Below are 27,089 nucleotides of genomic sequence, written 5' to 3'. Positions count from 1 at the left end.
TTTTTAACGTTTATTTTTAAGAAACAGAGAGACACAGAGCATGAGCATGGGAGGGGTAGAGAGAAGGTGAGACACAGAATCCGAAGCAGGCTCCAGGCTCTGAGCTGTCAGCACAGAGCCCGACTTGGGGCTCAAACTCACAAACTGTGAGATCATGACCTGAGCCGGAGTCGGCTTCTCAACTGACTGAGCCACCCAGGTGCCCCAACAATGGTTATTTTCAAATTGTATTTTACTACTAGGAAGCTGAGCAAAATATACTGTTCATATTCAGTGAGGAAATTGTTAAAATACCATTGTAAACATAAAATTTTGTTTTTATTGCAAGAAGCATCGTCAGAACTGTATGTATTTTCTTAGTTCAGAAATCCATAAGCAAGTCTTATTTGCCAGCTTTACCAGAAACTGAAGCAGAATATGCCTGTGGCTTTCTTTTCCCAATTAGCAGAATAAATGTAATGAAGGATAAGTCAGAAAATGTAAGTAATTTTTGGCCTCCATATTTGTAGGTAATTTTTGTTGCTTTGATATTGAGATGGCAAATGATAGCTCAATTATTCTGGATCAACAATTTAAAAAGTACCATATTCTATATCCTGAGTGGGTGAGTGAAGTGTCAGAACTGTATAGGGAAGCAATATTTCTCATGATACCTTCTCCTTCTGCTTTTACATATTAGAAAGTTTTCACTTTAAATTTTTGTTAATGGTTTGGTAGTCCTGCTCAGAAGTATAAACAAGTCTCATTGGCTACTGATCTCCAAGCACATGCTTGAGGTATGATACATGAAAGACAGTATCGGCACAGGTGCCCAAACTTTTCTACAACATTTTTCATTTAATGCACTGTTGACAGTCTGTTCCCATCAAGGCAAGCCTTTTGAGGAGCTGACATTCTATTTGCCTCTTCTGCTGGATGGCATCGGTGGGGAGGAACATCAGCCAGGTTTGGCCCAGAGAACGTGGAGCCATCCAGGCAAAGGCCTCTGATAATTCATCAAAATGTCTAGAAGACTTAGTAATACCTCCTCTTTGTATGTCTCTACCCATAGCTTTAAAAGGCAAAAAAACAATATAGGAGTTGTGGGAGGAAGAGGTTGTGAAAGAAGGATGTCATCGCACCAGCAAACTTACAGGAAGTCTTCCCCTATTCAGTCTATCAAGAAATCCTAAGATTGTTACAAAGTCTAATAATCTATTTCTGATAGTTCCCCTGAGGCGGATTTTCTTCATGATTTTTAAAAATTTATTTAATTATTTTGAAAGAGAGAGAGGGGGAGAGAGAGAGAGAGAGAGAGAGAATCCCAAGTGGGCTCCCTACTGTCAGCACAGACCCGGATGTAGGGCTCGAACTCACAAACTGGGAGATCATGACCTGAGCCAAAACCAAGAGTCAGACGCTTAATTGACAGAGCCACCCAAGCACTCCTCTTCAAGTTTTTTGTTTGTTTGTTTGTTTGTTTGTTTGTTTTGGAGAGTGTGAGCAGGAGAGGGACAGAGAGTGGGGGACAGAGGATCTGAAGTGGGCTCTGTGCTGACAGGCTGACAGCAGCAAGCCGGATGTGGGGCTCCAACTCCTGAACTGGGAGATCAAGACCTGAGTCAGAGTCTGGCACTCAACCAACCGAGCTACCCAGGTGCCCCAAGCTTTTTTAAAGCTAAAAACTAATACAGATATACAGATGATAGACAGTAGATGATAGACAGATGATAAAGATATATACATAGATATGTATAAAACAAAGGTCTAGAAACCAATATTTATATTTTTTTGTTTTAGTGTATTTCATTTAAAAACAGATTCTGGTTGACAAATAGATTTCAAGACCAACTAAATAGATTGCAACTTGTAGCTTAAAAACACTGCACTGGGCGTATCCTGTATGTGAAGAAAATATCTTTCATGTTTACTTTTAGAGTTTAAGGGTACAGGCCTCTAAGAAATATGAAACTGAAACAAAGTCTTCTGAATTCTTTCCAACTCTAGTAAATCTGGCCATTAAACACATAGGAAGATACCTTGATGCTTTACCCAAACAAGAAGACAAATTTGCTTAAAAACAAATACCGTGTGGCATTTAGAAGCCTACTCATACTGGCTGGAAGAGAAGGAAACAGTGGTAAATAGGTAAGGTTTAAAGGGCCTTTATGATTTTCCCAAGGGCCACATAGATCTAACAGGAAGATTATGTATTTGTGAAGCACACCAATAAATTGTGCAAGAGTTAGAGCTGTAAGTCACCTGGGGTTCCCTACAGCCTAGAAATCATTCAATTCATCAAATGAGAAGTTCATCAAATGACAAGATCCACCTGGATGATCATGAGTCATCAGTTCTTGCCACTGGGAAAGATACTTCCAAAGACACCTCATCCCAGACTGTACCCCCATATTCCCTCACTACCTCATCTCCGGTTTTTAGTAACTAAAGAATAGCTCTTCCCCTTGACAAAGCTAGAGACTTAAAAACTCTTCTCACCTCCTCCATTTATAAATAATTGTATGGTAGTATGGTGATGATATTGTGATCTCTAAACATGTCATCTATTGATTATTATTTTCATTCTTTTCATTGAGTAAATATGTTTATGGCCAGAAAGAATCAGCAGCAGTAAAAGACTCCTGTAAGCGATGAGAGAAAGAGGGTCATGATCAGAAAGTTTTGCTACATTCGATACAGACAGGACTTTGGAGTCAGGCAAGGAAGACTCTCCTGCCTTCTGCCAGAGGCAAGAATTCAACTAGACAGTAAAAGTACTGAAACTAGAAATTTTTTTGTGACCTAGGCCTGAGAAATCCTGAAACCAGATTTATTCACATATTCTTATTTATGTGGGGCATTTTAATTTATCAGTGACTTGGGTTGATTATTCTATAAATTCTATACTTGACAGCTAAGCTTAAATCTAAGGAATCCAGAAGGATATACATCAAAATGCAAAGACCTCCGCCAGGTATTTCTTTTCATCTTCACTCACTTTGACACACATAAATGGATTTTCATACATTTTGGACTCATACATACATGGATCTCAACAGACTTGGAATCATCCAGGGAAGTAGATCCCTGGAATGTACCATTGAGAACAGCAAATATTCCTATGGGGGTCGGGGAGGAGGATTCTAGAAATATTTTGGATGCTACCAATAATATTATTTTCTTAAAATTCTCAAATTTTTTATTAAAGGATGAGAGAAAAGGAAAAAATAGTTTTTGCCTTTTAGAAAAAGTCTTATACAAGCAAGTCTCTGCTGATGCCATGTAAAAAACAACTTGTTTTTATGTCTAAAGGGCAAGAGCCAGGGAGTGGCTCACCACCCATCAGCACTTGACCCTTCTGAAGAACGAACTAGCACCGGAGAAGGAAAGAGAAGAAACACTGTGTTGTGGATGCCAGAGAAAACCAGGATGTAATAGACATTGGGGGGAAAACATTATTAAGGAATTTCTAAAGTTCACACTTCTTAATTAGCTAGACAGTTTTTGTTTGTTTGTTAGTTTTTTGAGCCATACTTTGGAAAAATACCAAGACCTCACTAAAACCACAGTTCTGTGTAGAGTCAAAACTAGAAATTAATGTGAGATGGTGAAAAGAGGAGATAGTAACTTAAGGCCAAAATGTGACTCTTTAGTAATGAATTTTGGAAGCACTACCTATGCAGACAGGAGCCCATGAGCAGAGACTGCAATAGAGGCTATGGATGGTGAAACTTTCTATGCACCAGACTTACAGGAACCCTGAAACACTCAGTATAGCTACTGCAGCCAAACACAAGCAGCAGGGGAGAGAGAAGTTAGCACTGGACAGGGATCCAGGTATATGGGATTCAGGAACATCCTGGCTCTGCCATCAATTAAGGTGACCTAAATAAGTCACTTCAAAAAAAATAAATAAAATAAGTCACTTCACCCACCTGGGTGCCAGTATCCTCATTTATGAAACGAAAGGGTTGTATCATCTACAAGAGTCCTTGAACTTTAGAATTTTATGACTCAAAATTCCTGAGCCATGGGACAAATGACTTCCAGATCAGAACTATCCAGCAGAAATATAATGCAAGCCACATACGTAATTTTAAAAGTTTAGTAGCTACATTAAAATATGCAAAGTGGGGGGGGTGGCTCAGTCAGTTAAGCGTCCAACCTGGGCTCACGTCATGATCTCACACTTCATGGGTTTGAGCCCTGAGTCAGGCTCTGTGCCGACAGCTTGGAGCCTGGAGCCTGCTTTGGATTCTGTCTCACTCTCTCTCTGCCCCTCTCCCACTCGTACTCTATCTCTCTATATCAAAAATAAATAAACATTAAAAGAATTAAAATAAAAGGGGAGGGGTGCCTGGCTGGTTCAGTCAGTAAAGTATGAGACTCCTCATCTTGGGATTGTAAATTTGACCCCACATTGGGTGTAGAGATTACTTAAAGTAAAATCTTAATTAAAAAAATCGCAACACTTTTGTGATGTCGTCTATGTACAATAAATAAATAAATGGGAACAGGTGAAATAAGATTTTATAAAATTTTTGCACGACCCAGTATGTTCAAAATATTGTTATGTCAACATGTCTTTGGGAGAGCCTGGGTGGTTCAGTCATTAGGCATCCAATTCTTGATTTCAGTTTGGGTCATGATCTTGCAGTGTGTGAGATTGAGCCCCTAGTCGGTCTCTGCACTGACAGTGAGAAGCCTGCTTAGGATTCTGTCTCTCCCTCTCTCTCTGTCCCTTCCCTGCTCATACTCACTCTCTCTCTCTCTCTCTCTCTCTCTCTCTCAAAGTAAATAAATGAATGAATGAATGAATAAATTTAAATGTCTTTGAAGTCTCCAAGTATCCGCCCACACTTCAACTGCTCAAAAGCCATACATAGCTAGTGGCTACCATCTACCATACGGGACAGCACTACTCTAGACAGTAGTGTAAAGTTCACAAGATGAGAGCAGGAGCTACATTTCTCTTTGATGCTCTGGGCCATGGTTCCCTGGCTATTCACCAACATTACTGGAGGAACTTAAAACAATATTTCTGAGCCCACCCTGTTCCTTGGGCATGAGTCATATCTTAGGAGAATCTCACCAGATAAATCTGCTGCTGTGCAGCCAGTTCATGCCAGTCTGCAAGGTAATGTTTGAAAATCTCTTTACTGACCGAATGAAGCCTTCATGCTGTTCAGAGGTGGGTAGAATAAAGGAAGCAGTGGTCATGTGGCTCGTATCCTCTCCAGAGAGGCTCCAGATAGTTATCAGAGGACTATCTTCTGTGTATTCAGTGGGATGGAAGATTTCAACACTCGTCTTGATAGCATAGAGTGCTTTTAGTTATTAAAGGCTGTCAAACTTTTTCAAGTTAAAATGTACTAAAGAACAATGAGCTGATGCTGCAAAACAAAGAAGGCCAAGTGTGGGGTGTGTCAAGCTGAAGACTTGATGGAGCTGCAGCTGTAACTACACAACTATTTTTGAGCCCATTGAATGTTTCTGTGTACATTAGTTGCCCTCAACGGAGGACTGATTCTCACCCTCTAGGTGTCTTTAGTTGAGTGGTAACCGAGCAGTTGAGAAAACTTATCAAAGTGAAGAGTCCCATACTTTCATTTTACTGACATGAAAAAAAAATAGGTGTATGTATTAGAAGTCTCCCTTCTAGACTCCCATAATCATTTAAGCATGGACAAAAGAGGCTACTATATTCAAAAAACAGATACATTGAAATAAGCTGGTTGACTGAGCTCTAGCCAATGTTATCCCAAAGGGAAAAGAAAGGGGTCTTAAATGTAGACGAGGGTATTTGTGGCTTAACTGGAGGAGAAGGTTGGAAACTATCAGCCAGAAGATAATAGAAGAGACCAAAATGGTGACATAGGAGAACCCAGCCTCCTTCCCCACCTCCTCCCGGCCAACAAAGATCAACAATTAGACAGCTATCTACAAACAAAATGAGTTCTAGGAGAGCTCTGGAGTTAACTAAAGAAACTTTGGCAACATAGTGGAACAGAAAACCTGAAAACTCACAAGAACAGAATGAAGACAGCTTCATTTTTCCTGCATCATTCCATCCACCAGCCAGCACTGTTCATGAACCAAGAGGGAACTTCCCAGGTAGAAAGAGTTCCCTTTGTCAGGAAAGGGATAGTGGGGTGAACAACAAGCTTACCCAGTCTTTTGGAACACTACACGAAGATCCTGCTTTGGTTTCACTCCACCCAGACCGCGCGGCTGAGAGAGAGACAGCTAGGAATGAAGAAGGAAAGCAGGCGCTGCCATTAGCAGCTATTCAACAGGAGCAGTCACAGTTCACAGGAACCTGATCTGCAGACAAATGCAGCAGATTTTGCTACTGAAAAAATGAACGGCCAGCACAGATGCAACAGAACCCTTGTGGATTTTGCCAACTCTCATCCCACAGGTGTTCTCATTTGTTGATGCCAGCCAGCTGAGACCCTCTGCCCTCCTCCTTCCCCTGCCACACTCCCATCAGAGCCCGGAACTACACCAACAACCAGCCCAGGCCTCTACAGCTGCAAGAGTGCAAGACACCAGCAGAAACCCCCACAGCTGACCCCCACTGCCGTGTGCACAAAGTTAGCCGCTCTAACTGTGCACTTGCACACAACGGCCTGACAACTGTCCCTGACCTCAACTGCAGTGTGCATACCCAGGGAGACCTCCTGGAGCCACAGGAGGATAAACTGACAGCTAGGGCCTCCATGCCGTAGCTTGTGGGCCCACATCAGGCCCTGTCTTTTGTCCTAGCTTCTCCACTGTGTTTCCTGCAGCTGGCCCCTCCAATTATGCACCTGTATGCCCCTGGATCAATCCCCATCATCAACCTCCCCTGCAGGCACAAGTGTAGGGGGCAATTGTGCAACCACAGGAGAGCACACCCAGAACCAGAGCCCCTGCAGATGCCCCAGCCAATGCTGCCTGCCTCCCCAGACCCCCCCATGTGTATGTCTGCAACCAACTTCTGCCACTGCACAGGCACCTGCAGCTGGCCCCTGTAGCAGACTCTGTGCCCATCACCAGCTCCAGCTGCCACTTCTGCCTGCCCTGCTCCCTAGCCACTGGATCTGGAAGCCATTGAGAACCCTAACAACCTTTGCAGCCACTATGGACTACTGCTGTGCTTACTAAGCATCATATATTTGTCAACACTGTGGACCCCAGTAGCCTGAGCCAAAGAGACATCATGTATCCTCCTACCCCCAACACAGTGCTGTCACATGCCTTCACACTTGGTGCCCAGTACCAGCAGACCTGGGATCACAATATGCTCCAGTGTGCCCCACCCACAGGTGAAAGTTTTCCCTTAATGAAGTCAGTCCATAATATCTGGAAGAGTGCTGCAGACAATGAGTCTGGAGTTCTTTCTTGTCCAGCAAGAGAGAGAATGCAGAATTGAATACAAGAGAGGCTAATGTCCAGGAGGAGGCAAAAGCCCAGAACAGGGGTTTCATCTCCGTATTTATTGAGCTCAAGATCTTACACACGTGGTGAACATGAAGAAAACAATCAGATAATCATTAACTTGTGTGTGTAAGAAGCACAGGGTCTGGAGGGCAAGTGGAGTTTGAAGTGATCAAAGTATATTGGCACCAGATGGAAAATAGTTCCCCGCAGGTGATATAACAAGTTACTCGTGATCCCATTACAATATCTCACTAACTAACCTTGGGTGCTTTTGTCCTGTGGTGGCAGCTTTTTTCCTAAGCTTTTTTAACCCATTTATGTAAGTATAAGGAATTCTTGAAACTATTTCCCCACAGAAGAGGTGACTGTTTCTTCAAATGCATAGATACCTACACAAGGCTACAGAGATCACATAGAATCAGGGACAAATGATTCCACTAAAGGAATACAGTAGAACCCTTAGTAACTGGCTCCCCAAAAATAGAGATCCAGGGATTTCCCAACACAGAATTTAAAATAATTGTCCTAAAGGTGCTCAGAGAGCTACAAGAGGATACTGGAAGAAAATGTAATAATATCAGGAAACAATACATGAACAAAATGAGAAGTTCAAAGAAGAGATATAAAACATTTTAAAAAAGAAGAAATTTTACAGCTGAAGAATACAGTGACTGCACTGAAGGACTGGATAGAGAGTTTCAGCAGCAGAGTTGACCAAGAAGAGAGAATCAATGATCTACAAAACAGATCAAATGATCTAATGAGAGAAAAAAAAGAAAAAAGAAAAAAACAAGAATGAAGAAAGCCTATGGGCCTTATAGAGCATGATTCCAAGAACAATGTTTGCATAATTGGAGTCCCAGAAGGAGAAGACAGGGAGCAAGGGGTAGAAAGCTTATTTAAAGGAATAATGGCTGAGAACATCCCAAACCTGGGGAGAGATGTGGATATCCAAGTTCATGAAGCTAATTGGTCATCTCAAAAATGTAAATCCTAAACAATCTTCTCCAAGGCACATTATAATAAAACTGTCTAAAATTAAAGACAAGTAAAGAATTCTAACGGCATCAAGAGAAAAGTAATTTATCTCATACAAGGGAAAAACTGTCAGCAGATTTCTAAGCAGAGATTTTGCAGTCAGGAGAGAATGGGATGATATATTCCAAGTGCTAAAAGAAAGAAACTGTTGATGAGAATACTTTATCTGGTGAAACTGTCCTTCAGAATGAAGGTGAGATAGACTTTCCCTAACAAACAAAAGCTGAAGGAGTTCATTACCATTTAAGAGAAACGGTGAAAGAAGTGGATACACAATATAAAAAGAGGTAGGGGTGCCTGGGTGGCTCAGTCAGGTAGGTATCTGACTTAGGCTCAGGTCATGATCTCACAGTTCATGAGTTCAAGCCCCACATCAGGCTCTGTGCTAACAGTGTAGAGCCTACTTCAGATCATCTTTCCCCCTCTCTCTGACCCTACCTTGCTCATGCACACTTTTCTTTCTCAGAAATAAATAAACATTAAAAAAAATAAATAAGTAATAAAATAAAAAGAGGTAAATTGTAACATCAAAAACATAAAAGAAAGACAGTAAATGGGCATAGTTCTTGTATGTGATCAAAGTTAAGTTGCTATTAGCATAAAATAGATTGTTACATCTATAAGATTTAAAAAAATTTTTTTTTAATGTTTATTTTTGAGAGAGAGGGAGAAACAGAGTGCGAGTGGGGGAGGATCAGAGAAAGAGGGAGACACAGAATCCAAAGTAGGCTCCAGGCTCCAAGCTGTCAGCACAGAGCCCGATACGGGGCTCAAACTCATGAAACGTGAGATCATGATGTGAGCCCAAGTTGGATGCTTAACCGACTGAGCCACCCAGGCATCCCTATCTATAAGATGTTTTATGTAGACTTTATGGTAATCACAAAGTAAGAACATAATAGATTCACAAAAGGTAAGAAGAGAATCAACGCATACCATTATGGAAAATCATCACTTCACAAAGGAAGGCAGCAAGAGAGGAAGAAAGGAACAAGGGAACTACAAAACACCAGAAAACAGCAAGATGGCATTAGTAAGTCCTTACCTATCAATTATTCTAAATATAAATGGATTGAGTTCTCCAATCAAAAGACCTACAGAGGCATGTCAGCTATATTTCAATAATAAAAAGTAAAAAAAAAAAAAAAAAAAAGACTTACAGAGTCTGGATGGATAAAAAAACAGACCCAATCATTTGCTGCCTACAAGAGACTCGCTTCAGCTTTAAGAACACATGTAGGTTCAAAGTGAAGGGATAGAAAGAGATATTTCATGCAAATGGAAACCAACACAAAGCAGGGGTAGATATACTTTTATCAGACAAAATAGACTGTAAGCCAAAAATAGTAACAAGAGACAGAGAATATCATTATATAATGATAAAGGAGTCAATTCATCGAGAAGATATAACAATCATTAATATATAGTATCCAACATTGAAGCACGTAAATATATTAAGCAAATACTAACAGATCTGAAGGGAGGACAGACAATAATACAATAATAGTAGGGGATTTTAATACCCCACTTTCAACAATAGGTAATTAACAGATGGAAAATCAACAACAAAAACTTTAGATTAGACCCATACTTTAGACCAAATAGACCTAACATATACAGAATATTCCATCCAACAGCATCAGAAAACATATTCTACTGAAGTACCCACAGAAGATTCTCTAGGATAGATTATATGATAGGTCACAAAACAAGTCTTAGCAACTTTCAGAAATCTGAAATCACACCAAGTATCTTTTCCAACCATAATGGTTGGAAACTAGAAATTAATAACGGGAGAAAAGTTGAAAAATTCACAAATTTATAGAAATTAAACAACACACTCATGAACAACCAATGGGTCAAAGAAGAAATCAAAAGAGAAATAAAAATCTCAAAACAAGCAAAAATGAAAATGCTACATATCTATGTAAAACCTATGGTATGCTGCAAAAGTAGTTTTAACCTACATTAAGAAAAAAGAAAAATCCTAAATAAACATGCTAACCTTAAACTTCAAGGACTAGAAAAAGAAAAACAAAGCCCTAAATTAGCAGAAGGAAGGAAATAACAAAGAGCAGAAAGAAATGAAACAAAGAACAGAAAAACAATAGGAAAGATCAATGACAATGGTTTTTCAAAAAGATAAAATTGATAGACTAAGGACTAGACTAAGAAACCAGTCTGGCAAATTAGACAAAATTAGGGGGGAGAGTGGGGGTGAAAGGGCGGGGTGGAAGAGAGAGAGAGAACTCAAATGAATAAAATTGGAAGTGAAATAGAAGATACTACAACTGACACCACAGAAATACATAGGATCATTAGACAACTATGAAAAATTATAGGCCAACGAATTGAATAACTTAGAAGAAATGGGTAAATTCCTGGAAACTTACAACCTACCAAGACTGAATCATGAAGAAACAGAAAATCTGAAGAAACCAATAATGAGTAAGGAGTTTAAATCAGCAATCAAAACCCCTCAATGAAGAAAATCCCAGGACCAGTTGGTTTCAGTGGTTAATGCCACCAAACATTTAAAGAAAAATTAATGCCAGAAAAATATCATCCTTTCCTGGAGTGGAAAGAGTGAGTTTCTTGAACTACTTCCCATTCTGACAGAGTTCTGACTGAAGTTCTTATAAGGTTTTATTGTACAGCAATACCATGAATTTCTTGGCTCCCTTATTATATAAACTCTCCATCCATCCTTAAAATAACTTAACACTTTTGAGACATCACGAAAAGAGGAACTCTGTTTCTTGCAACCAAAAGAGCCTGGTTTGAGAATAATAGCCAATCCCTAGAGTGGTGGTAAGGTCTACCACAGGTTTGTGTGGTCTAACACGTAAATAGCACATAGCTTTAAGAACAGGCTTTCAAGAAATAAAAATTTATTTATTGGTTGGAAATAAAATATTTTCCAACCTTAAACATATTTTTTAAAAGGGATTTTGGGGGCGCCTGGGTGGCTCAGTCGGTTAAGCAGCCGACTTCGGCTCAGGTCATGATCTCGCGGTCCGTGAGTTCGAGCCCCGCGTCGGGCTCTGTGCTGACAGCTCAGAGCCTGGAGCCTGTTTCAGATTCTGTGTCTCCCTCTCTCTCTCTGACCCTCCCCCGTTCATGCTCTGTCTCTCTCTGTCTCAAAAATAAACGTTAAAAAAAAAAAGTTTAAAAAAAATAAATAAAAAAAAATAAAAGGGATTTTGACCATTAAATTTATGTACTTTGGGTCAACATTTATGCAATGAATCCCCCAATCCTTGCCTTACATCTCAAGGACAAATGTGAGGAAGGAGACTCTCTGTTCCTGTGTAGACTGCACTAAATATTATCTTCATTCTCTTTAAGAGAACTAGATACCAGGAAATATTACCTCCAAATATTGCTGCAGACACAGGTGTATTATTTGAAAGCTATCTTAAGTCTAGAAAATGATGCTATGTCACTCTTTAAAAGCAGATAACCATTATGATTCTGCTGCTTACATCTACTCTAAAACCTTTTCTAAGAATTTTTATAGGTGGCCTATGAGTATGTTTAGACTGACCATAAGATAATTACTTAAAATAGTAATTATCAACTTATTTTACATTAGCTTAAAATTCACCAAAAGCAGCCATCTTCACAGACAAGCTCTCATTAAATAAGCCCCCTATCTATCTTTATGTCACAATGGTAGGTGTCCTGTGGCTAGAGAGAGATCTCTGTTCAACAGCTAAACAACTTATTTGCTCTATAACCTCAGGGAAATTGTTTAGCCTCCCTAAATCTCATCTTTCCTGGGGACATTAATGCACATCTTTCAAGGTTATGAGGATTAAACATGAAGAATGTAAAGTGTTAGACAATGCCAGACAGAGTAAACGCTCAAAGGTAGCAATTACTGTTAATGAAGCAAAGACTATGTAAATATATTATCAATAGACACTTATAAGACTTTCTGGAAATTAAGAAGGACTTCATGAAGAAAGATGTTTATTCCTAGTAACTATCCATGACACAAACAGATTTATTTGGAATACTACAAAGGAAAAGATCCCTAAATTTTCCACCCAATATTACCTAACACTCACATACTCATACACAAATATGCACAATTCTGCCCCACCACCACCCTTAGTAGTCTTTTAATTTCTCCAGAGGAAAAGTAGGACATAAAGTTCCTTCTGTTAAACCACAAATTAGAGGTCATCATCAGTTCATTTGGAAAAACATCCATCAGTGTTTATACAAGCTCAGACTCACGTACATATATACTTCCATGTACACACGTACATATTTGCTCATATGTGTATTTGAACTATAAATTAGTAAAGATCTTGATTTTAGTATTTAACTAACATAAACAAATGAGCTGGTGGGGAACCCCAAGCACTTATCATGACGACAAAACTCATGTCTCTGGCTTATGCTTAACTGTCCCTGATGCAGTTGTCTGACAAACACATTCCACATTTCCACAGATCATTCTGAAAAAGAAAGAGAGGAACAGACAGATTGGGGGTGGGGGTGGGCTGTGAGGAGGAGGCCAGGAGGAGAAGGAGGAGGAGGAGGTTGAAGGAGGAGGCAGAGAGGCAGGATGTGAGAAATGAAGGGGTAGGAAAGAGGAAAGAAAGGAGGGAAAAAAAGAAGATTCCATGTGTGAGGCATGTATGTGGGTTAGCTTGGCAAACCAGGTCAGTTTTGGGAAGCCAATTTTTCGCCCACCCAAAGCTTGCCCAGACTTGCCCCAAGGCTATGCTGCAAAACAGGTAGTAATTTCTCTGCCAGGGATATTATTGGAATGAGTGGAGTCCCAGACCTGACTAATGTTTTTCTTCTTGGCCCTCTTACTTCTTGAGCACAACATCTGAGGCTGTCGTGGTTTGACGCGCACTCCTCAAAGCATCCCAAAGTTCCTGCTTTATATGTCTCAATTCTTTGATATTTACCACCCAGTTCAAGAGCTACTGACCTCTGCTCTACATAATGTTAACCCTGTGGATGTTAAGTCTTTGGCTTAAGAACAACCATTCCAAACACAGTTACCTCCATGCAGAGTCTAGAAATTAGGGTTGATGACCCATGCCAATTCAGTACCATATTGAGAGATTCTTCTAGGGCAGATACTTCATCATTTTAAACTGCTGTGTTTGGGGAGCTCTTGTGATTGAGAGAAGAATGGTTCTGACTGGTCACTTCATTTGAACTGACCTTTAGATATAATAACAGGATAAAGTAAGTCTGAATGGATTGGTTGTGCCAGGGAAGCTACGTGTAGATAGATAATAGATTTGCTCAAGGTAACATTCAGTAAGGCACCACTATGTATTCATACTAATTCCAAGAATGTATAAACACCTAAAATCATAAAATGTTACGGCTGGACATCTAGTTTAACCCTTTCATTTTACATATTTACAGACAGAATTGAGGTCTGGGGATTTTAATTAACTTTTCCTAGATGGTAGGAGAGACTGGAATGAAATTTGGTTACAGTCTCACGGAAACTAAGTGTAACCAAGGAGGTTACAGACAATTAGTAAAGGTTTAATGATGGGACTTAAAGTTCTCATAAACTAAAAAGTAGCGCTCTGAAGAGGAGAAATGAAGCCACTAGAAGCATATATTATAAAATATGAGAGACAACGCTCCAGGTTTCACCAGAGTTGAGATGAACATTCCTCAAGATCTTTGTCTCCATTCATAGCCCACCAGCTACGTATTTTATGTTTGTATTTGATTACAAAGTCAAATTCTAAATGCCATAAAATTAGAGTTGGAATACACCGAATGATACAGAATACTATTCTAATCAGCAAAGACTTCATTTGAATTAAACTGATAAACTTGAGTTTCTAAAATTACATACTTGAGGATACTGGATTCATGAAAAATAATCCAAGATAGTCAATAATCCTAATTTTCCCTCTCTTTGTGGAATGCTATTAAAAGCTGCAGTTTATATAGCTACTTGATGAGGCAAAAATAATGAGTTATTAATAAATATCAAACACCACTATAAAATATAATAGAATATAGTTATGACACAACCAAAGAATATAATGTAAGAAGCTGCAAAAATAGTTCTTAAGAATTTAAATATCAGTAAGGTTACTAATTTATTAGATTTCCTAAATAAAAAACAAAAGTTTTAAGATGTGAAATGAAGTACCAGGTTTATTTTTCATCTTCTACCATACTCAAACAGACCCTTTGTTTTCTCTCACGGGTACCAGCAAGGGTTACTCTGTGGCTGCCAGGAGATCTGGGTATGGGATAGCCAAACTGAGATCAGATGACTGTTCTGTTAAAATAAGCGTTCTGAGACTGTGGATTCATGAGACTGAGGATTCAGCAAGAGGAAAAACATTCACATCTCTGCTGTAGAAAAGTTATTAATGGTGTTAAGTATTTTGAAGAAAGAGAAAGCTAGGCAACTAACTTTGAGTTCAATCACAACAAAATTTTCTATTAAGCTCAGTATAAAAACAAACGATAGTATCAATAATATAAGCCAATTTCAGTAGCTTTTAACAAATGAACAAACATTCTTTTCTAAGACTATAAGCTCTGTGTAAAATAATACCATGCAGAACAAAGACTGGAATATTTCATGAAACACAGTGACTTTCAAGACTTTTTTTTCTGAAAGGAAGATATGCCGGGGAAATCATTATGCAATGAAAATTTATCTTCATCATGTATAACTTCACACAAAAATACCCAAATATTGCTCTAGTTTTTTTCCCTACTTGGAGGCAGATTATATGTGTACATGCAGTGTACATTTAGTGGAAATACATGTTTGGAACATAACTCCTCTTTGAGAATACCATCACAACAGTGAGGACCTGCCTGATATTTAGAGAGCCATAAACTTTGCTCTTTAAGGCATCGTTTTAAATAATGTAGTTAACAATTGAATAGAACACAATGCCTGACTGGATTTTTTGCACCCTCCGAGAACAAACAATTGTGTCAGGGGTTTGTCCTTGAGAAAATGTGGATAGAAGCTCAAAATGGGATTTGCAGATTGGTTTTTCCAGGGTTCTCTGGCATAAACTTTTATGATACAAAAAGGAGAGATGCCAAGTGCCTTTCTCTGAAGAATGAGTTCTGATACAATTATGCTTCTTTAAGTGAGGTTTACTGCCACAGGAGTTAGAGAGTAGAAGGTTTCTCTTCTGTGAGAAGTAGTAAGTAGCTCTTGGAATAATGTAGAATGGTACTACATTGACCTGCAAAACTATTCCTCAACCATACCCTCTTCAATAGTTTTTATTAAGGCATCTGAAATGGCCTGATCACTTTTCAGTTTTCTTATTATTTTATTCCTTTATGACACACAAATCACTTTGAAATAGAGAAAAAATAAAACATAAAATTTGAAAGTAAAGTATGAAACCTCTTTCCAAAATGCAGTTATAAAGTTAGATAAAATTGACAAAACCAATCATTTCAGCACTCTGAAAATCAACCAAAGGTATACAACAATTTGAGAAGTGTTTAGGCTGGAAATTTTGGGAAGTGTTTAGGCTGCTGAATTTGGAGTAAGAATAAAGAGCATGTGGCATTCTGGTCTAGAGCTTCTCTCCATCCCCTGTTGCCTCCTCAGTAAGGACAGAGGTTTTGTAGAGGCAGGGGAGGCCATAAGGACTGGCAACTTCTCTTGTCAGGGTAAGTGTGAGCTCACTCAATTTGGAGTGGTGGGAGAGAACCACTCCCAAGACCACTATTAGTAGAAGTAATGATTTCTTAGGTGGGTGAACAGAGAGAGCCAACAGCTCTACTAGTCTGAGGCTGTGGTCACTGTTGAGGCATATTCCTGTCTGTGTATATGTGGAGAGCAGAGAGGGCCCGAGCTAGTCACCCATTCCTGGCCAACCCTGGAGCTGTGTATGTGCACAGCGGAGACAGGAAAAGGCCCACTGGAAAGTAAAAGCTGAAGTTGAGCAGACTTGAAAATAGCCTAAACTTAAAAAAAAAAAATTTTTTTTTTTTGAGAGAGAGAGCACAGGTGTGTGTGCAAGTGGGTAAGGGGCACAGAGGATCTAAAGCGGGCTCTGAGCGGACAGCAGAGAGCCCCATGCCTGACTCACACTCATGAACTATGAGATCATGGCCTGAGCTAAAGTCAGACACTTCACCAAATGAGCCACCCGGGCACCCCCAAAAATAGCCTGAACTTTCATTGAGCTCCCCTACTCACACAGAGATCCATTGACAGAGGACAGAGACCTTACTGGCTCAACATGTTGAGCACAACCTGTCAAATCACTAAGTCGAGCAGACACAGGGAAACCAGGCTTAAGAAATAAAAGCAACTGTGTGTGTGTGTGTGTGTGTATGTGTGTGTAAATAATACTATATATACACATATGTGTGTATACTGATATGCAGATATAATGTATATATGTATATAAATAAAGCTCTGCTAAGTTAAAAAATAGAGATATACATATATATATGACATATATAATACACAGATATATATATCATATCTGGAGACATTAGCACATGCAAATGGTAGAGGAGAAAAATTACATAAATTTAGTTCAGGCAAGTTACTAAACTAGCAAACAAGAATCAACAACAACAATAACTTTCTAAAGTAAACAATAAATAAATAAATAAATAAATAAAGCAATGAATCTAGACAATATGCTGTTTAATACGTCCAGTTTCAACTAAATAATTATGAAGTATGCAAAGAAACAAGAATGTATAACCCATATTCAGAAAATAAAGCAGTCAATATAAATAGTCTCTGGTTTAAAAAAAAAGTCTCTGGTTGTCCCCAAATCCCAAAAGTTGGATTTTGTAGACAAAAAAATACAAAGCACTTATTTTAAAAATCAGCTATTTAATTCAGAGAACTAAAGTAAACCATGTTTTAAGAATTGAAGGAAAGTATTACAGCAATGAATCAACATAGAAATTATCAGTAAGGTGGCAGAAATTAGAAAAAAGAATAAAATGCATATTCTGGATTTGAAAACCAAAATGAAACATTTACTAGAAGGACTCAATATCAGATTCAAGATTACAGAGTTAAAAATCAGTGAACCTGAAGACAGATCAGTAGAAATGATCCAAGCTGAAGAACATAGACCTTAGAACAATGTATCCATTTAATGGGAGTTAACCAAGAAAAGAAAAACGAGGAGGCAGAAAAAATATTTGAAAAAATGACTGAAAACTTACCACATTTGATTAAAAACATTAATCTGCTTATCCAAGAGGCTCAATGAACCCCAAGTAAATAAATTTGCATTAAACTCTCCTCCCTGGCTTTCTGTGATTGTGTACTCTCATGCTTCCATGACTGCTCCTTCCTTGTATACTTTTCTTTCTCAATCCTTTTTTTTTTGCCGTGAGTGTGTGTATATGTAAGTGTATTTTGAAATCCCATGAAACTCTTATTTTTCTATATCACATACTCTCACATAGAAATTCCATCCATTTTTTGGGGCACCTGGGTGGCTCAGTCAGTTGAGAGTCCAACTTGGGCTCAGGTCATGATCACATGGTTTGTGGGTTTGAGCCCTGCATCGGGCTCTGTGCTGACAGCTCAGAGCCTGGTGCCTGCTTTGGATTCTGTGTCTCCCTCTCTCTCTCTCTCTGCCCCTCCCCTGCTTGTGCTCTCTCTGTCTCTCAAAAAATAAACACTTAAAAAAAAATAAAATAAATTCTATCCATTTTCACAGACTATCAGTAAAAAGACTATTGACTCTTACAACCAGATTGTCCTGTTAAATACCTCTTCTTGGATATTTCACTAGTCTACTGACTGCAGAAGAGAAATTCTTCTGTAGTACCATATTTCCATAATAGTATTAGCACTAAGAGTGGGAAACAGGAAACCTGAAACCTCAGTTGCCTTTGATTTTCCTTCTCCCCCAACTTTACTCAGTTGCCAAGCTCTGACAATTCTACTGACAATTTTCTTCTTATTATTCATTTCCAATAATACTACTTCCCTAGTTTAGGATTTCATTGATTCCTCACCCAGACTGATGTTACAGCAATAACTGGTTTTCATGACCTTGTTTTCTTCTTTCTTTAATCCATCCAAAATATAGTATTCAGGTTGATATTCTTAAAACCCAACTCTGATCATTTCACTCCCTGTTAAAATGACAACAAAATGATAGTTTCCCATGGCTCAAAAAATAAAATCTGAGTTTGTTAACAGAACATTGCTTTTAAAATAATTTTTTTAATGTTTATTTATTTTTTAGAGGGACAGAGAGAGCATGGCGGGGGATGGGAAGAGAGAGAGGGAGACACAGAATCCAAAGCAGGCTCCAGGCTCTGAATTGTCACCACAGAGCCGGACGTGGGGCTCAAAGTGAGATCGTGACGTGAGCTGAAGCTGGAGGCTTAACCAACTGAGCCACCCAGGCGCCCAACAGAACATTGCTTTTTAAATTGTATTTAGCACTTCCCTTCACCAACCTAAAACTCCAGCTGTGAAAAAAAAATTGGAGACTTTCTCCAATTCAACATAAATAAGTTTTAAAAAGAAGAAAGAAAGGGAAAAAATGGGAAAAAAGATAATTACTTGTGGGTGGGTACATGTTCCCTGACAACTTGTAAATGTTCTAAGATTTAACATTATGTAAGCTCTTGGAAGTGTAGAGTGGCCACATCAGCTATGGGAGATGAAAAGTCCAGGACACGTGGCCATGGAATATGGCAAGCAGATGGACAGGATTGGGGTGGAGGAGATCACACCCTGGACTTTTTCAGCCAGTTCAAGACCAGAAGACAAACTACTTTATCTACTGAGAAAAACCATGTTAGTAGTAAATGGATACAGATGAATAGAGATTCGAGTACAGGGTGCATGAGAAAAATAAAACAAAGATTACAGCAAACATTTCTGAAATACTGTTTTGCTATTTGGAACCACAGAGGAACTTGCAGTTCCAGATGGACCTGAGCAAGGATGTCTGGGCAAGCCCTCAGCAGTCCAGAGACCCTTGACAGTAGGAAGCTGGAGACTCTTGATGAACTGGCATGAAGCTGCTTTGTTTTTATAAACATGTTGCTGCCTGTACAGTATTTTGCTGGAAAATGGAAAAAGCTTTCTATTACTCTACAGCTTTGTGAATAGAGTAAGCTACATGAATTTTGCAAATTAGGTAACAAAAACTCTGCAGATGCTGGTTGGGTGTGGGTCAAATTGTTTAGCTAAGCTTTCCACTCACTCTGTACTCATGCCAAAGGTAATCTTTGGTTCAGTTTCTGAATTATAATGAATTCTAAATTCATATGATCCAAATTTAAAACATTTCACTATGAAAGAATGCATATTAATTAACGATAAATAGAGTCAAAAAGGAAGGTTAATTGGGACACCAGAGATGTGAAGTATGACAAGAGTTTTGTTACAGGAAGGAACTCATGACTTTTATTCTTTGTGGTTTTTGTTATTTCTCTCACCAGACAGAATCAAGGTAAGTGCAAAATTTCTGCTGGAGTTTCTAAAGGTCTTCAAAGTTATATCAAATTTCATAATATCCTACAAAACTGCCAAAAGTGTTATTGAATGCAGGAGTAAAAAGTCTACATAAATCAAGGCAGACTTAATTTATGTTTAAGGTTCTCAGAGCCATTTCTAAAAAACCAAATCACACAGGTCATTTTTGCTAATAGCCATTAAGAAGTGTGTCAAACCATTTTACTCTATTTATCTGAAATCTCAGATTTCATAACATAATTTTTCTTTCTTTTTTTATTTGAGAGAGAGAGAGAGAGAAAGAGAGAGAGAGAGAGAATGTGTGTGAGTCGGGGAGAGGGGCAGAAGAAGAGAGAATCTTAAGCAGGCTCCATGCTTAGTGTGGAGTCTGACGCAGGGCTTGACCCCACAACCCTGGGAACATGACCTGAGCTGAAATCAAAAATCTGATGCTCAACCAACTGAGCCACCCAGGTGCCCCATAGTTTTTCTAAATCTTTGGTCTTTATTTGACCCAGACCCTCTGTAATCATCAGTAATAATAATGCTTTTCAATTTTTAACTCTGTGATTAGAGATTTTCTCATTTTAAATGATGAATACTATTGCAAAATTTAGCTAAAGTAAATCCTGCACAAAGCAACTTTTCTTATATATGTTTTCTTCATGTATACAAGGTACTATACCATGGCTGTGAGGAGCAAGGGTTCTGGAGCCAGATCCTTTAGATTTATGTACAAGCTCTACCACTTACCAGCTGTGTGACATCAAACAAATATTTATTATCTGTGCCTCAGTTTCCTTATCTGTAAAACAGGGGTAATGATAGTATTTATGACTCATAGGGCTATTGCTTTAAAAAAGATAAAATGTAAACATGGGCATTATCAGTATATCACTATCATGAGCTATTCTCATTATAGTTATAAATATTAATACATATGTATCAGTCATTAATATTTTGCAACAAAGATTATGAAATTAGCCTAAAATATATAGTCAGATATTTGGGGCACAATATAATTATATTAACATAATTTAATGTTTTTCATTCTTTAAAACATGCAAACAAATACAGCAGACCACATGTCAATCAGGTAGGTGGCATTCTGTATTAGTTTTAAAATAATGTGTATTTTTAAAACAATTTTTAGAAATTATAACTATTACATTCAAATGAGCAAGTCTTTACCCAAAATTAACTCCATCACATTATTTAGCATCTTGCAGGCTTGTATATCATTCTTCCATTCAACTTCTTAGATTTTGTCTAGGCCATCATGATCCTTTTCAATAGGGTATACTTTCTGTTACTATACTGCAAGATTTGTACTTTTAGATTTTTATTTTATAAAACAGATTTATTATTGAATAAAATTCCTCTTGGATTCCAAAGGAGTTGACATCTCAATACAAATATACAACAGGGATGTTCATATGCTGACCATAATTCTGAGAAGATCTTTATGATTAAGTACACACAGAGAGAAGAAAACAATACTATCAGCAAAGAGAGCTATATTCTCTGGACATAGTTTATGAAACTTGGGCAGTGTGTGAAGTAAGTGAGCCACAGGAAGTGAAACTGTGAATTACATCAAATGAAAAAATGAGGTAGAATCGTTATCTTTCAGAATGCGATTTGGCTTTGGGGCTCCTGGGTGGCTCAGTTGGTTGAGCATCTGACTCCTGATTTCAGCCCAAGTCATGATCTCACAGTTCATGAGATGGAAGTTCACGCTGGGCTCTGCGTTCACAGCACTGAGCATGCTTGGGATTCTCTCTCCCTCACTCTCTGCCGCTCCTCCCCCCCCCCCCCCAACAAACAAAGAAACAAACAAATGTGATTTGGCTTTAATGCTGCTGGAAGGCAGCAGTGATTTCAAGCTTTCTTTAAAAAGGTTAAAATGGGAATTTAACCACAGAATCAAGATGTTGAGTATATAAGCTCATTCATTCATTCAACAGATATATGTGTGATACACTGGGAATAATAAAGACACAAAGATAAGAGCTTGCCCTCAAAAATATTAGAATCTAATAGTGACAGATAAATGCATAAACAGATTAGTACAGTAATGTTCACTAAAGTAAGACGAATTTAATAAACCAGCTAGGATGGAGAGCAATATAAAGAAATGAACTTCTTTCACATTTCTTTTTTCTAAATTGCATTGTCTTACCTCTGGGTAAGGAGCAAAAGGGATTGAGTAATGTAATTTGAGCGATATTTCTTAATTGGTAAATAGAAAAAAATTATATATTTATTTTTTTTTTTAAAAAAAGATGGTAGCATTTTAAAATGATGCTTTTATAGATACTCTGAAAAGAACATGAGGAGTTGGAAAGACCTGATTTAGATGCTGGCATTTCCACTTAATAGATTTATAGATTTATTAAATATCTTGGACTTTCCTGAGGCTCACTTTCTTATTTGTAAACTAAAAATGATACCTACTCTGAAGGACAGTTAAGATACAACATAGATCAGTAGTTGCTTGAATTGATATGAAAACATGTTAATTCCATTCTCTTTTTATGGACAATTTACTAATTTTCATCTTAATAGTGAATGAGAATTCCTGTTGCTCCACATCTGCACCCATACTTGGGATTGTTGGTATTTTTAATTTTAGCTCTTCTGGAAAAAAACCTAGTGGTATTTAACTGTAGCTTTACTTCACATTTAATTTAATTTGCATTTCCCTGATTACTAAAGAAATTATAGACGTTTCTTATATTTTTGGCAGTCGGGATATCCTTTTTGTGTGTACGTGTGTAAAAAGGCTGTTCTTCTTTAATTTTTATTATTTTTAATTTAAAAAACATTTTTTAAAATTTATTTTTGAGAGAGACAAAGAGCATGAGCAGGGGAGAGACAGAGAGAGGCAGAAACACAGAATCTGAAGTAGGTTCCAGGCTCTGAGCTGTCAGCACAGAGCCCGACAAGGGGCTCAAACTCACCAACTGTGAGATCATGACCTGAGCCTAAGTCAGCCACTTAACCGACTGAGCCACTCAGCGCCTCTAAAATGCCTGTTCTAATGTTTTGCTTATTTTTCATTTGGGTTGTTTTATACACTGATTTGCAGATATTCTGTTTAATGTTTATTTATTTTTGAGACAGAGAGAGAAAGAGCGAGCGTGAGCAGGGGAGGGGCAGAGAGAGGGAGACAGAGGATCTGAAGCAGGCTTCAACCCTGACAGCTGAGAACCTGATATGAGGCTCGAACTCACGAACCCTGAGATCATGACCTGAGCCGAAGTAGGATGCTTAACACCCTGAGCCACCCAGGGGCCCTGCAGATATTCTTTATATATATGCTGGATATTAGACTCTGATATGTAATATATTTTTTCCTTTAAGTTTATTTATTTTGAAAGAGAGAGAGAGAGCACACATGTGCAAGGGAGGGGCAGAGAGTGAGGGAGAGAGAGAGAGTATCCACAGCAGACTCCCCACTATCAGCCTAGAGCCCAATGTGGGGCTCGAATACTCAAACATGAGATCGTGACCTGAGCCGAAATCAAGAGTCAGACGCTTAACTGACTGAGCCACCCAGGCACCCCTGTAGTATATTTTTCTACCCTGTAGCTTGACTACAAGTAATTAAAGGTGTCTTTTGATAAAATGGAAATTTAAAAGTTCTTAGTTTTAGCATGGTCTAATTATCCTTTTGTTGGTCCTTTTGTGTCCTATTTAATATATAAAGAGGTTATTTCAAAGGTGAGTTTTTCTGGACCCTGGTTTTTTTTCAATGATCTTTTTGTTTAATCTTACACCAATACTACACTGTCTTAATTATTATAGACATACAATAAGTATTAATATCCATTAAAGATTATTCTACCTCTTCTCTCCTATTCAAAAGTATCTTGTCTGGGGGCACCTGGGTGGCTCAGTCGGTTAAGCATCCGACTTTGGCTTAGGTCATGATCTCATAGTTCATGAGTTTGAGCTCCACATCAGGCTCTGTGCTGACAGCTCAGAGCCTGAAGCCTACTTCTGATTTTGTGTCTCCCTCTCCCTCTGCCCCTCCCCCACTCGCTCTCTCAAAAATAAGTAAACATTTAAAAAAATTTTTTTAATTATAAAAAAAAACCCTCAAAAGTGTCCTGTCTGTACCTGGTCCTCTGAATTTTCATATATATGTACATATTTAGAATGTCTTCAAGTTCCTTTCTCTCTCTGTCATGCACAGATAGGGTTAATCACACGTACAAACCTAGTAGGATTTTGATTGCAATTTTATTGAATTTAAAGCTCAGTTTCAATAATATTAACATTTTAAATGCTGAGTTGTCCAATATATGAGTGTGGTAAAGGCTTGCATTAGTGTTTTTTAGTATCTCTCAGGAGTGTCTTATGTTTCACAATTTTTAAATATTTATTCCTCGGTTTTAAATATTTTTATACTATTGTACATTTTTTTTTGTTTTATTTTCTGTTGTTATCAGTCATAGAAATGCAATTAAAATTTTTTTAATGTTTATTTATTTTTGAGAGACAGAGAGACAGAGAGACAGAACATGAGATCATGCCCTGAGCCAAAGTCGGATGCTCAACCAACTGAGCCACCCAGGTGCCCCTAGAAATGCAATTTTTGAAATATATAGTTGTTAAATTCATTTAATTCTATCTGTAGAATCTTTGGCATTTTCTACATAGATAGGTCACATTAAATAATAGCAGTTTTACGTTTTTTTAAATTCTTTTTCTTTCCTTACCACAGTGACTAGGACCTCCAGTATAAGGCTGAGCAGAAGTGGTGATAATTCTCATACATGTCTTATTCCTAATCTCAGAGGTAAAGCTTTCTGTGGTGACTGCTATTAGTGTTTTACAGATATCCTCTATGAAAGAAATTCTTTTCTTAGTTTGCCAAAAGTTGTATGTTGACCAGAAACAAATGCTGACTTTAAGCAACTACTTTTCCAGAAAGATGATCAAACAATCTTCCCTTTATTCTGTTAAATTCTAATTGGTTTTCCAATGTTAAACTAACACTGCATAATTACAACAAACTCAATTTACGTGTGACATATTATCACTTGTACATATTGTTGGGTTAGCTGACATTAAGAATTTTTGGGGTGTCTGGGTGGCTCAGTCAGTTAAGCCTCTGACTTCAGCTCAGGTCATGATCTCTTGGTCTGTGAGTTCAAGCCCTACATCAGGCTCTGTGCTGATATCTCAGAGCCTGAAGCCTGCTTCAGAGTCTGTGTTTCCCTCTCTCTGTCTCTCCCTCCCTCTCTCTCTCTCAAAAATAAATAAATATAAAAAAAATTTTTTTTTCAGTTTTTTCAGCAATAATAATGAAATGAAATAACTAACAATGATTACATCCAGAAAAGCAATGCAGTGACAATTTTCCTTTATTAAATTTTACATATAAAACAGAACTAGTAAAAAATTAATAAAATGCAAGAAATACAGTTTTAATACTTTTAAAGTACATTAATTTTTTTAAAACAGGAGAAAAATATTTATACCTACATATTGGTCTGCCATGGTGATGAATAATTCCATTGTGGTTTCTGGCTTTGAAAGTTCACTTCCACAAATTTGTCAATGGTATTATTGTCAAACTGATCTTCATATATTCATAGTCAATAGAATCAGTATATAGTATATACCTGGTCTGTCAATCCATTCACACTAATAGTTGATTGAAGAACCCTTTTTACTTATTTTAATTTCATATGTTTCTCTCACATGAAGAGAGATTAGAAATAGAAAGCTTTCAAATAAGGTTGTTTATCAGAGATTCATAAAAATCCCATTTCATAGTAAATTCAAGAAATTGTCCAAGTCTTTGTTCTCTGGGGTTCATGTGTTTCAAATGTTTCTGCAGTTGAAAATTTCCACTAAAACACCTTCACCAGAAATTTCATCATAAATTTCTATTATATTTGGTAAAATTCCCCCACAGCTTGTAATGTTTGTAAATTATTTGAGCTTCCTTCAGGTTCAGTTCATATCTCTAACCCTATGTACTGTGTAATCCTGAGTTTAAACACAGATTCAAAATAAACAATTATACCAGAGTGATTATGAAAATAAAAAACAGAAGTTGGTTGCTTATTCTTGAAATAAAAGTGTAGGGGCACCTGGGTGGCTCAGTCGGTTGAGCGGCCGACTTCGGCTCAGGTCATGATCTCGCGGTCCGTGAGTTCGAGCCCCACGTCGGGCTCTGTGCTGACCGACCAGCGCCTGGAGCCTGTTTCAGATTCTGTGTCTCCCTCTCTCTGACCCTCCCCTGTTCATGCTCAGTCTCTCTCTGTCTCAAAAATAAATAAACGTTAAAAAAAAAATTAAAAAAAAAAAAAAAAAGAAATAAAAGTGTAGCTGAGTTCACCTGTAGGGGAGTTGGAATTACTTCCATATAGAATACAATGTTTATTGAAGAATAAGTCATAGAAAAGGTAAGGGCACCTGGGTGGCTCAGTCGGTTAAGCGTCCAACTCTTGATTTCAGTTCAGGTCATGTTCTCACAGTTCATGGTATCAAACCCCACATCAGGCTCCATGCTGCCAGTGGAGCATGCTTGGGATTCTCTCCCTCTCTCTCTGCCCCTCCCCGGCTTGCACATGCTGTCTCTCAAAATAAGTAAACTTTAAAAACATGGTAATTTTCAACTTATATATGTATAATTACATTTCAGTAAGTGCACCAGGTGTTTAGAACTTAAACCTACAGAAGATTGCTTTTTCAGACACGAGTAGTATCACTGGCATTGCTTAGAACTGTCAGTGCATAGTATTAATATAAGCAGACAGACTTTTACTATTATTTTATTTTATTCCTTTAAAATTTTCTGCACACAACGCACTCCTTTACCGCCTATACTAGTAGGGGTAGTATACTAGTAGGGATAGACCACTGCCACCATTCCATCCTTGGTATACCTCTGTCCGGATGAGAAAAATAATGAGGGAAGCTGAAAAGAAACATTCATTTTCTTCTAACAAGCAGGCCAAAGAGTCTTCTGGAATTAAGAGATGCCAAGTAATTACAAGAATAATGAAGTGGTTTGTTGATTTATTTCTGGAAATATTCATTAAAAATACAAATTGCATTCACTTTTGCTCCTGCACTAGGCTTGTTAAATCATTACAATGTGCGTCATTTTTGTTTATCTGCCATCACTGGCAGTGCAGTAAAAGAACTTGTTCTAATGTCATGGAGTGGATAACCAACT

At 38.0% G+C, this 27,089-nt stretch overlaps 1 long non-coding RNA gene across 1 annotated transcript; it reads left to right on the top strand.

Annotated features, from left to right (window-relative positions):
- The first annotated feature begins 1,520 nt into the window (after positions 1–1,520).
- Positions 1,521–3,909, top strand: LOC125938833 (uncharacterized). Its single transcript, XR_007462830.1, has 4 exons — positions 1,521–1,636; positions 1,987–2,127; positions 2,894–2,953; positions 3,292–3,909. It is a non-coding gene; the product is annotated as an uncharacterized LOC125938833 (long non-coding RNA).
- Positions 3,910–27,089: the final 23,180 nt, after the last annotated feature.

Source organism: Panthera uncia (assembly GCF_023721935.1).
Source record: "Panthera uncia isolate 11264 chromosome B2 unlocalized genomic scaffold, Puncia_PCG_1.0 HiC_scaffold_24, whole genome shotgun sequence".
NCBI classification, from domain to species: domain Eukaryota; kingdom Metazoa; phylum Chordata; class Mammalia; order Carnivora; family Felidae; genus Panthera; species Panthera uncia.
Note: the sequence above shows the minus strand (reverse complement) of the source record. Positions and strands in the feature narration are given on the sequence as shown.